At 36.8% G+C, this 10,174-nt stretch overlaps 1 pseudogene; it reads right to left on the reverse strand.

Annotated features, from left to right (window-relative positions):
* Positions 1-4,826: 4,826 nt before the first annotated feature.
* LOC101990557 lies at positions 4,827-6,554 on the reverse strand (annotated as a pseudogene).
* Between the last annotated feature and the right edge of the window lie 3,620 nt (positions 6,555-10,174).

Below are 10,174 nucleotides of genomic sequence, written 5' to 3' on the forward strand. Positions count from 1 at the left end.
TCCCTTGATTCATCTGAATTTGAAAAGTATCGGATGTCAGTCACTTAATCTGACCCCATAAGGTAATTGAGCTGCCTCATGTGGAGGCAACGAGCCACCGTGTCCATGGCTCACAAATTTGAGGCCATTTACCAGTCATCTGTTTCCAGAGGAAATGAGACGTTGTGGATACATTCCTGGTTAAGAAAAATAAGGTTCTATCAGGAAGACTCCCTGAAAAACCTTCAATGAGAGCAGATGGTCCAGATGATTCACAATTTTGAAACACCTCTGTTTCACTTTCCTCTGAATTCTGCATCTAGAACATCTTCAAGGCTGCTTACTGAGATGGTCCAGCCTCACAGAATGTTCCAATCAGGACTTGACCATAAACCCAAATTTTCTTTGGATTTCTATAAGATTATCAGTGCACCTAAGCAACAGGAATTAGCCTAGAAATCTATACCTATATTCCCCTCCCAAAATGGTGTATGGAAATTTGTAATTGTTTAGCATATTAGTTACATGTTACTATGAATAATGTTCGAGACCAGCCTGGTCTACAGAGCTAGTTCCAGGACAGGCTCCAAAGCCACAGAGAAACCCTGTCTCGAAAAACAAAAAAACAAAAAAACACAACAACAAAAAAAAAAACAGAAAGAAAAGAAACAAAAGAGATTAAATTCAGAGTTCTTGTTGTGAAAAGAAAAAAGGAGGAGTACTCTGAGATAATGCTCTTGTACATTGTAAAGATTTGTTACTCACACTGGTTTAATAAAACACTGGTTAGTTATTAACCACGTAGAACCTATAGGCAGGGCATCCAGACTAGAATTCTGAAAAGGGGAAAGAAACGCAGAGAGACAGTTACAAGCCAGATTCAGAGGAAGCAAGATAAGAATGCCTTACTGAGAAATGATAACAAACTACATGGCTAAACATAGAGAGGAACTATGGATGAATTTAAATCATAAGAGCTAATTAGTAATAAGCCTGAGCAATAATACAGTTTGTAATTAATATAAGCTTCTGGGTGTTTATTTTGGACTTAACAGCCACAGAACTGAGCAGAACAAAGTGTCTATCTACAGCTAGCCTGTTTTGGTCATCCTTTGTTCCTTTATTAGAACATATTATAGCCATAGACACATGTGTATCACAAAGCAAAATCTACTTGCCCATGATTATCTAGTTATTATCTAGAACTCTCTTGATGGAAAGTTGGCTAAGAGGTGCATGGCATCTAGGTACACGTTCTCCCTTAATCCTTTATAAACACAGGCTTGTAATCAATTACAGATAAGATCTTTTTCCCTCCAAGAAACCTAAGACATGATGGAATGTATGTATTGATGGGTAAGTCTGGAAGGTGAAAGAAGACAACCTAAGGTAGCACAGCAATCTGTCCTATAGCAGAATCACAGGCTTTAATAGGTAAATTGAAATGGAGGGAATAGGTTAGAGACCACAGAAGTGAATTCAGTTTGTCTTGACTGAAGATTAGCATGTTCAAGCCTATTTTTGCATCTTCAAGTTAATGACAGGAGGTTTAGCACAGGTTGTGGCTGTCTACATGCTGCTTGGGCTAAGGTGTGGTCACTGTATGTCCTGCCTAAACAATAAAATACTCAACCCAGGACATAGTTGTTTGATGTTTCAAGTATCGAAGAGGTAATTACTTTGCTCTTTGTACCATGGTAAGGAAGTCTTGCCACATTCCATCCCTTTGAATTGAAGCATATAAACATATGAAAAATAAATGCAGGCAAACTCAGCATTCATTGGGTTATACTCCCCACTCTATTCTTGTCTCTGTCATTTTTTTGTATCTCTTGGTTGTCAGTCTAACTTTTCTAATCCACTTGCCCTTATCTTAGAACACACAAACCCATTGAAGCTCAACCCCAACAGATGTTTTCTCAATATAGGGCTTGCAGCAAATCAATGCTATTAACTCTCCATGCAGAGGTTTCCTGAGTGGGAAAGAATTTTTTTATGACCATCAATAATCAATGTAACTTGACCTGAGGCAGAGACATCAAGGAAGATGAGTGCTGATGGAGGGGATAATGGATCTGATTTAGTTTTATAGGGAAATACAATAGGATGGAAATCTAGAAGTTTTAATAAAAATTATTTGAAAAAATACCTATATACCTTAAATTGAGCAATTTGCCATTCTGTGAACTCATAAGACAAAATATTATGTTGTTCAGCTGTGTAGAGAATAATTATCTCATGAGCATCTTGCCCCCAAAGTTCTTACTTTCTTTTTTTCCATTACGCAATAAGGAGGCAGTCGGAGAATAAGCAGTCATAGTTTTTCTATGAGTTGCAGGTAAGTGTAGCCATTCTAGTCGTCTCTTTTGCTAAAAGCAGGCCATGGGAGTGTATTCAGTATGTAGTATCTAACACTCCAAGGATTATTATTAGCTACATGAAGGAGCCTGAGGATTAAGTTTTCCTTTTATAAGAACCAAAGTGGTTTGACCTTCATGTGTTAAGTGGTGACCCTAGAATTAGGGTCAACTTGGAGAATTTTGAATAAAGGCTTGAATCTAGTCATGGGTATTTCTATAAAGGAGCAAACCCAAATAACCTCTCCAAGCAGTTTTTGACAATCATTTAAGGTTTTTAAATGATTCATCTGTAATTGGAAAGATTGGGGAGAAATGAAACCTGTATGAATAACATGCCTCAATTTGAAAAAGGAAGCTGAATTTGGATTTTTTTCCAGAGGCCACCTGAAACCCATATGAAGTTAACTGTTGAATCAGAAATTGTAATACATCTTGTAGGTAGGCTCTGTCAGCTCATGAAATCAAAATATCATACATGTACTGAATTAGATACAGGTCAGAGTATATTTTACAAACTTGTAAGAAGGCTGATTCCATAAACAATTGGCACAAGGTTCTGGTTTTACTTCCTTGTGGTAAAGTTTTCCATTGGAACATTTGCTAGAGTCTGAAAATTAGGTGAAGGCAAAATCTTGATACTCTTGTGAATGTAAGGCCATGGTAAAGAAGCAGTTTTGTAAGTCTATAACAATTAAATTATAATTTTTAGGAATAGCCAATGGAGATGGCAAGTCAGGTTGTAAAGTCCCATAGGCTTCATAATTTCACTTATCTTTTTTAAGATCTTGTAACAATCTTCATTTGCCTGATTTTTTTCTAAATAACAAATGCTGGAGTATTCCCTGAGTTAGAGGAGGGCTTAATATGACCCATTTGTAATTGTTCTTCTACCAGAGAAGTAGCTGCTTGAATCTTTTGGAGAAAGTTCCCTTTAGAGAAAGAGAGTGCTTATGGCATCATAAGATATTCACTGCAAGAATGGTCATTATACAAAAGGTGTTAGGACCAACATCTTGTAACTGGGTTATCTCTATCAGAATGTGTCCATTTTGGTGGGTCAATCTTCTGCTTTCTCAGCTGAAATCTCAGTACTTAATTCTTGTGGACCACAGTATTTAGGTATGTTCCTTGTGTTAGGTATGTGTTCTCTCCAAAACCTTTATCATGACTGGTGTTGGATTTTGTCAAAGACCTTTTCAAACTTCCAATGAGAAGATCATGTGTGTTTTTTTTTCTTTCAGTTTGTTTATAGAATGGATTACATTGACAGATTTTCATATGTTGAACTATCTCTGCATATCTGGGATGAGGCCAACTCAATAATGATTTTTTTAAATGTGTTTTTTGGATTTGGTTTGACAGTATTTTGTTGAGTATGTTTACATCAATGTTCATGAGGGAGATTATTCTATAATTCTCTTTGCTGCATCTTTTTTTTGGGGGGGGTATTGCATAACTATGAATTTGGCAATATTCTTTCTGTTTCAATTATGTGGAAGAATTTGAGCAGTATTATTTATTCTGATAGCTTTCTGCATTGAAACCATCAGACCCTGGGCTTTTTCCTTTTTCTTTTTTTCTTTTTGGTTGGGTGATGTTAATTGACTGTTTTTATTTTCTTAGGGGGTTATAGGTCTATTTAAATTGTTTATCTGGTCTTGATTGTATTTTGGTATGTGGTACCTCTCAAGGAGTTGGTCCATTCTGGTTCCTTCCCTGCCCATCTGAAGTAGGTGAGCTCCCATTAGCTCAAGTAAACTGTTTCAGTGGGTGTTACCATCATGATTTTGAACTCTTTGCTCATATTCTCATCCACTCTTCAACTGGACTTTGGAAGCTCAGCCCAGTGCTCCACTGTGGGTCTCTGCCTCTGTTTCCATCAGTTGCTGGATGGAGGCTCTATGGTGACACTTAAGATATGCATCAATCTGACTACCGGCAAGACCAGTTTGGGCACTCTCTCCACTCTCGCTTATGTTCTTAGCTGGACTCATCCTTGAAGGTGGGTGACAGTTGTATGGCTGGGGCAGACTGCAGAGCCACCTGCAGTGCCACCAGAGTTTAACCCTACTGCTTGTACTGGATTTTGGAACCCATTGTCTTTGGATGGATACCCTACTAAGCCTAGATATAGTAGGGAGGGGTTTGGATCTTCCTCAAATCTATGTGACTTACCTTCTCTGAGGAGTGAATTAGGTTTAGGCGTTTGGTGGGGGGGAGGAGGAGGGGAGAGATGTAAAATCAAAAAAAAGATAGTTTGTTTTTCTTTTTTTCACAAATGCAGAAAGTATTTTTATCAGGTTAAAATATTTCTTGAGCAATAATTATCTACGTGGAGAATTCAAAAAACTAACATGATTATTTGCCCTGTCCTTGATTAGAGACGCGATTACACACACTCTTTCTAGTACTTTCTAAAGTCTAAGAGGCTTGCAGATCTGTCAGTCTGTTCTCATCCGATCACAGGAAAAAGTACAGGATGGACAGTGTTCTCTTCTGAACTTACATCTTTAGAACGGTTTGAATGCTTTTCCCTGAGTGCATCAGATCGAAGCCTTTATTGTTTTGGTAGAAGGACAGAGTGTCAGTTACAAATTCATCAACTTTTATCTTTTCTGACATATATTCAGACACCAGCTTTGGGACACTCTCTGCACTCTTCCATCCTTCAAAAACAGTGCCTTTCCAGGTGCGTTCTATCACCAGCTGGAATGGGCGAGTGGCGATTTCCTCACCTGAAGCAGCTGCGCCAAACACCATACTGACTCCCCAGCCTTTGTGCGCCCCCTAGAGGGCTGCTTTCATGACCTTCACATTGCCAATACCCTAGAAAGAGTAATCTACTCCTCCATCTGTCATCTCAATGAATACTTCTTGGATGGGTTTACTAAAATCCTGGGGGTTAATACATTCAAAGGCTTCAAATTCTTTGCAAATTTATCTTTATTGATGTCGATACCAGTGATCCGGGATGCACCAGCCACTTTACAGCCCATGATCACTGCCAATCCAACTCCTCCCTTGCCAAACACAGCAAAGGTAGAACTGTGCTCCACTTTGGCAGTGTTCACAGCAGCACCGTATCAAGGTGAAATGCCACACCCAAGAAGGCAGACTTTATCCAATGGTGCTGAAAGATCAATTTTAGCAACGGAGATGTCAGCCACAACTGTGTATTCAGAAAATGTGCTGGTTTCCATGAAATGAAAAATAGTTTCCTTTGAGCTTAAATCTGCTAGTGCCATCTGGTGTTAATCCTTTCCCCTGAGTAACTCTTAACTTCTGGCAAAGGTTTGTTTTAGGATTCAGACAAAATTTGCTTTCTCCACACTGTGGGATGTAAAGCGGGAGTGACTGCATCACCTGCCTTCACTTTAGTAACCCCTTCACCAAGCTTTCCACATTCTCAACACCTTTATGTCCCAAGGTCACTGGGAAACACCCCTCCCACAGGGTCAGCTCCACTAAGAATACAGGCAGCAGTGTGGCAAAAATCCTCAATAAAATACTGACAAACCAAATCCAAGAGCACATTAGAAAAATTAGCCATTATGATCAAGTAGGCTTCATCCCAGAGATGCAGGGCTGGTTCAACATACGAAAATCTATCAATGTAATCCATCATATAAATAAACTGGAAGAAAAAAAAAACATAGGTCATTTCATTAGATACTGAAAAAGCATTTGACAAAATTCAACATCCCTTTATGATAAAGATCTTGGAGAGATTAGGGATACAAGGGTCATACCTAAATATAATAAAAGCTATTTGTTATTCCGTGAGTTTCATGTACCTTTAAAGGCTTACCTTTCTTTCTTTCATTCATTCTTTCTTTTTTTTTCAAGATAGGGTTTCACTGTAGCTTTGAAAACTTGTCCTGGAATTAGCTCGTGTAGACCAGACTGGTCTTGAATTCACAGAGATCTGTCTGCCTCTGCCTCCTGGGTGTTGGGATTAAAAGCATGCACCACCACCACTCTGCAATCTTGCCTTAGTTTATGTGGAAAAAGTTTTTTCTATGATTCTATTGAATATGTTTTTTGTAACTTTGAGCTGGTATTCTCTTCTTTTTTTTATCCCTATCATTCTTAAGTTTTGTCTTTTCATGGCGTCCATTGACATTTTGTGTTAGAAAAAAATTAAATTTAACATTTTCTTTGACTGATGTATCTAGTTACTCTCATATCTTCAAACCCTGAGAGTCTGTCTTCCATTACTTATATTCTGTTGGTGATGCTTATGTCTGTAATTTCTGTTCACTTCCCCAGATGTTCTGCTTCCAAAATTTTCTTGATTTTTGTTTTCTTTACTGTTTATAATTCAGTTTTTACATCTTGAACAGTTTCCTTTATCTTTTTTTTTTCTGGCTTTCTTTTAGGGATTTATTCATGTCTTCCAACGTTTTGTTTGATTTTTCCTTGACTTCTTTAAGGGTTTATTTTTTCATTTACCCTTTAAGAGCCTCTATCATCTTCATAAAGTATTTTTTAGGTCCATTTAATTGTGTTTTAGCTGTATTTGAATATTTGGGTTTTGCTGTTGTAGGACCATTGTTTTCTGGTGGTGCCATATTGCTCTTTTGGTTGTTGAAGACCTTCTTACACCAGCATTCACACTTTTTTTCTTCCAACTGGTACGGCTTGTGCCTGTGTCTATTCTTCCAAATGTTGTGGTTTGCACCTGTGCATATATAGTCTCACGGGATTGTGGGGTGGGGCTGGTCATGGAGAAAATGTTCAGGTTTGTTGGGGTGGGTGGCCGAGTGGGTCTTGTTGATCCAAAGAGTATTTCTGAAGTACAATTATCATAAACTTTAAGGGTATAACCAAGATGTAGAAATAAAGATAACAGAAAAGAGGAACTAGAGAATGGGAGGATATAATTTTCTCTTTTCTAACAGAAGTTCATCTAGAAATAGCAGGAATGTTAAAAATTTCTTTCTAGATTTTTTTTGACCCACTCATCATCAACTAATAAGTTGTTTAATTACTATTAGTTTGTGTTTACTAGAGACTGCTTTGCTATCAATTGAAAGGTGCATTGCGTTGTGATTAGGAAGAACAAAAGGAGTAATTTTAGTTTTTTGAATTTGCAAAGATTTTTTTGTGCCCCAGGATTTTAGCTATTTTAAAAAGCTTTCATCTAGCATGTGCAGAAGTAGAACACACATTATTTTGTTATGGGCTAGAATTTCTAAACATACAGCATTTGAACATAAACCGGCCATACTTGTTTTCTGATATAACAGTTTTGCTCTATAATACTCCCTGTCAGAGGACACAAATGCATGGGGAATGGTGAAAATAGAAGAAAACCCTGTTTTTCTTACTTACTGGTGTTTATTTAATGCACAATTGGTCTCAAATTAAAACTACTTTTGTAAAACTACTTTTTCAGGTAACATCAAAACTTTCCAAAATGTAATTAAAATAGAGACCTTCAGAGTGATGGGTATAAAATTATTTCCATTTTTTCTTTGCTTTGTTTTTCTGTGTGTGTGTGTGTTTGAAGCCACACCTATTTGCAACAGGGTTTCTCATCTTGGATTCCCTATTTAGTGTTCCACATCTACATTACCTATGCCATTAAAATTTTTGCTACTTATTATTTTGTCCAAGAAATCTTTATATCTAGTTGTAAGATATAGTATATATACACAGGCAAGGAAATTTAAAAAAATTAAAACATATCATTATATTAATGTATGTCTTCATCAAATAATCAGCTTAAAAGAGATAAAAACCAGTATCAGTTTGTTTTGTTAGAAAAAGTTTTCTAAGCCAGGCCATGGTGGCTCACGCCTTTAATCCCAGCACTTGGGAGTCAGAGGTAGGCAGATTTCTGTGAGTTTGAGGCCAACCTGGTCTACAAGAGCTAGTTTCAGGGCAGTCTTCAAAGCTACAGAGAAACATTGCCTTGAAAAACAAAAACAAACAAACCAATTAAAAAGTTTTATAGAGGGACAGGTGGATTAGAAGCATGTAGTATAAGAATGAGTTCCACATCAACCAGAAGTTAGAAGTGATTGCACCTGTGTGTGACCCCAGCAATAGTGTGTGATTTGAGGCTGTAGCAGAGACAGGACAGTTTTGATAAAATATGGCAATATCCAGGTTTTGAGCTAATTGCTGCTGGTATATGGATTCTTAACAAGAAAAACTCAAATAAAGAAAATGGAATAAAAACAAACAAGTACTGGAAATTAGTTCTCAGCTGAAAACCTGGCAAGTGTCAAATAAAGGTTTCCAGAACACCAGACTTTAAGAGACTTTCTTTCTATCACAAGAGATAATGAATTCCTATGAGACAAGTCTCAGATAGAAAACTGCAGAAATCTGAAAGCATACAGCTTTAAATAATAGGTAGGACACAGTTGTTTCTCCCTGTAAGATTGACCAAGAGTAGATCTATTTGGATGTGTTTTGCAACTTTGCTACCTCCTATCTTGCAGAACCAGAATCAGGAAACAGAAAACCATTTCTCTAAAGTGCTCAACAAGCACCAAAGATTATGATTTCTCTGAAATAATTTTAATTTGGGGGGAATGGAGGAAGAATTTTCTTATGAAGACACTTCCTTAACACAGGCCTGTTTGATAGTAAGTTACCTAAGGTGTTTCTTAGCAAATGTATTCATATATTTCATAGAAAAAGTTTCTTTTCTCTAAGGAAAGTTTCACTGAAGGTGGTATTGATGTGAACACTGAACACTCACAACTATGGTCAAGATGATTCCCAACTGTTAAGGTATGTTTTTCAAACGTGCTTATTAGATATTATGATTTTTTTCACATATGGGAATAATCATCTGTCAATATTTTCAAATACAGTCACAGAGGTTTTGGTCTTCAGACTAATTTTTAAAATTTAACAGATATACCTTTTATTATTTTCATTAGCTATTGTGAAACTAATAGAAATAAATCAATAAGATCAACCTATCTATTTTATGACATATTATTTTGCTCTTTGAAATTTCTATTAATAATCACAATAAATCATGATGATAAAAATGATTAGTTGGACCTCTCACTCATAAGTCCCAGAGATTAGTATTAATTGCATCATTATTAAGTTCTTGATTTTAATACAAACACAGAAAACTCACTGTGAGACCCATCTCTGTGGTTTCTTAGAAAGTACGGTTGGGGATGACTCTTTTTTGGTTCATGACAGAGTCAAATGTTTCTCCATGTTGTTGCCCACCCACTAAGCTTATCTGTTATGTATATACCATCTTACAAAAATAATTTGAAGCGTTATACTTGTTACTTTTCTGTATGTTTTTTTTTCATTTTAACCAATTCTCACAGGAAATTATAAGTCAAGATTCACTTTATAGACAGAAGATGAAGCAGTTTCACAGGTGCGAGGTAATGAATGTAAAATGAGAGGAGTGACAGGAGGGAGAGCTGGCTTCTTACTTGCTGCTTTCAGTTCTTGAATGGATATGTTTGACCACTGCTGCAATATTTCTTAAAGGGTTACAAAAGAATTCTGGGATCCCCTTTTACAATGATGTCAGGGAAAAGTGACCTTAAGTTAGGCCAAAATACAATAACAAATGTAAGAATCCAGCAGCATGTATTTCTTAGTACTTAGAAGGTAAGTGTGTCATGTAACATCTACATGTTCACTGACAAAATTGCTCGATATAGTTTATGGAGTGCTCCTGCATAGCAGCCTCAGCACTCCCTCCGGCTTCAGACTTTTGCAGCAAGTGAAAATGGACTTGGGAATGGGATCTGTGATGTAGAAAAAATTAACTTACTTAGGCATGTTTCTTTATTCCTTGGGATAAGAAGAAAGAAGGAAAAGAAGAAGAAGAAGAAGAA

Source organism: Microtus ochrogaster, linkage group LG9, assembly GCF_000317375.1.
Source record: "Microtus ochrogaster isolate Prairie Vole_2 linkage group LG9, MicOch1.0, whole genome shotgun sequence".
NCBI classification, from domain to species: domain Eukaryota; kingdom Metazoa; phylum Chordata; class Mammalia; order Rodentia; family Cricetidae; genus Microtus; species Microtus ochrogaster.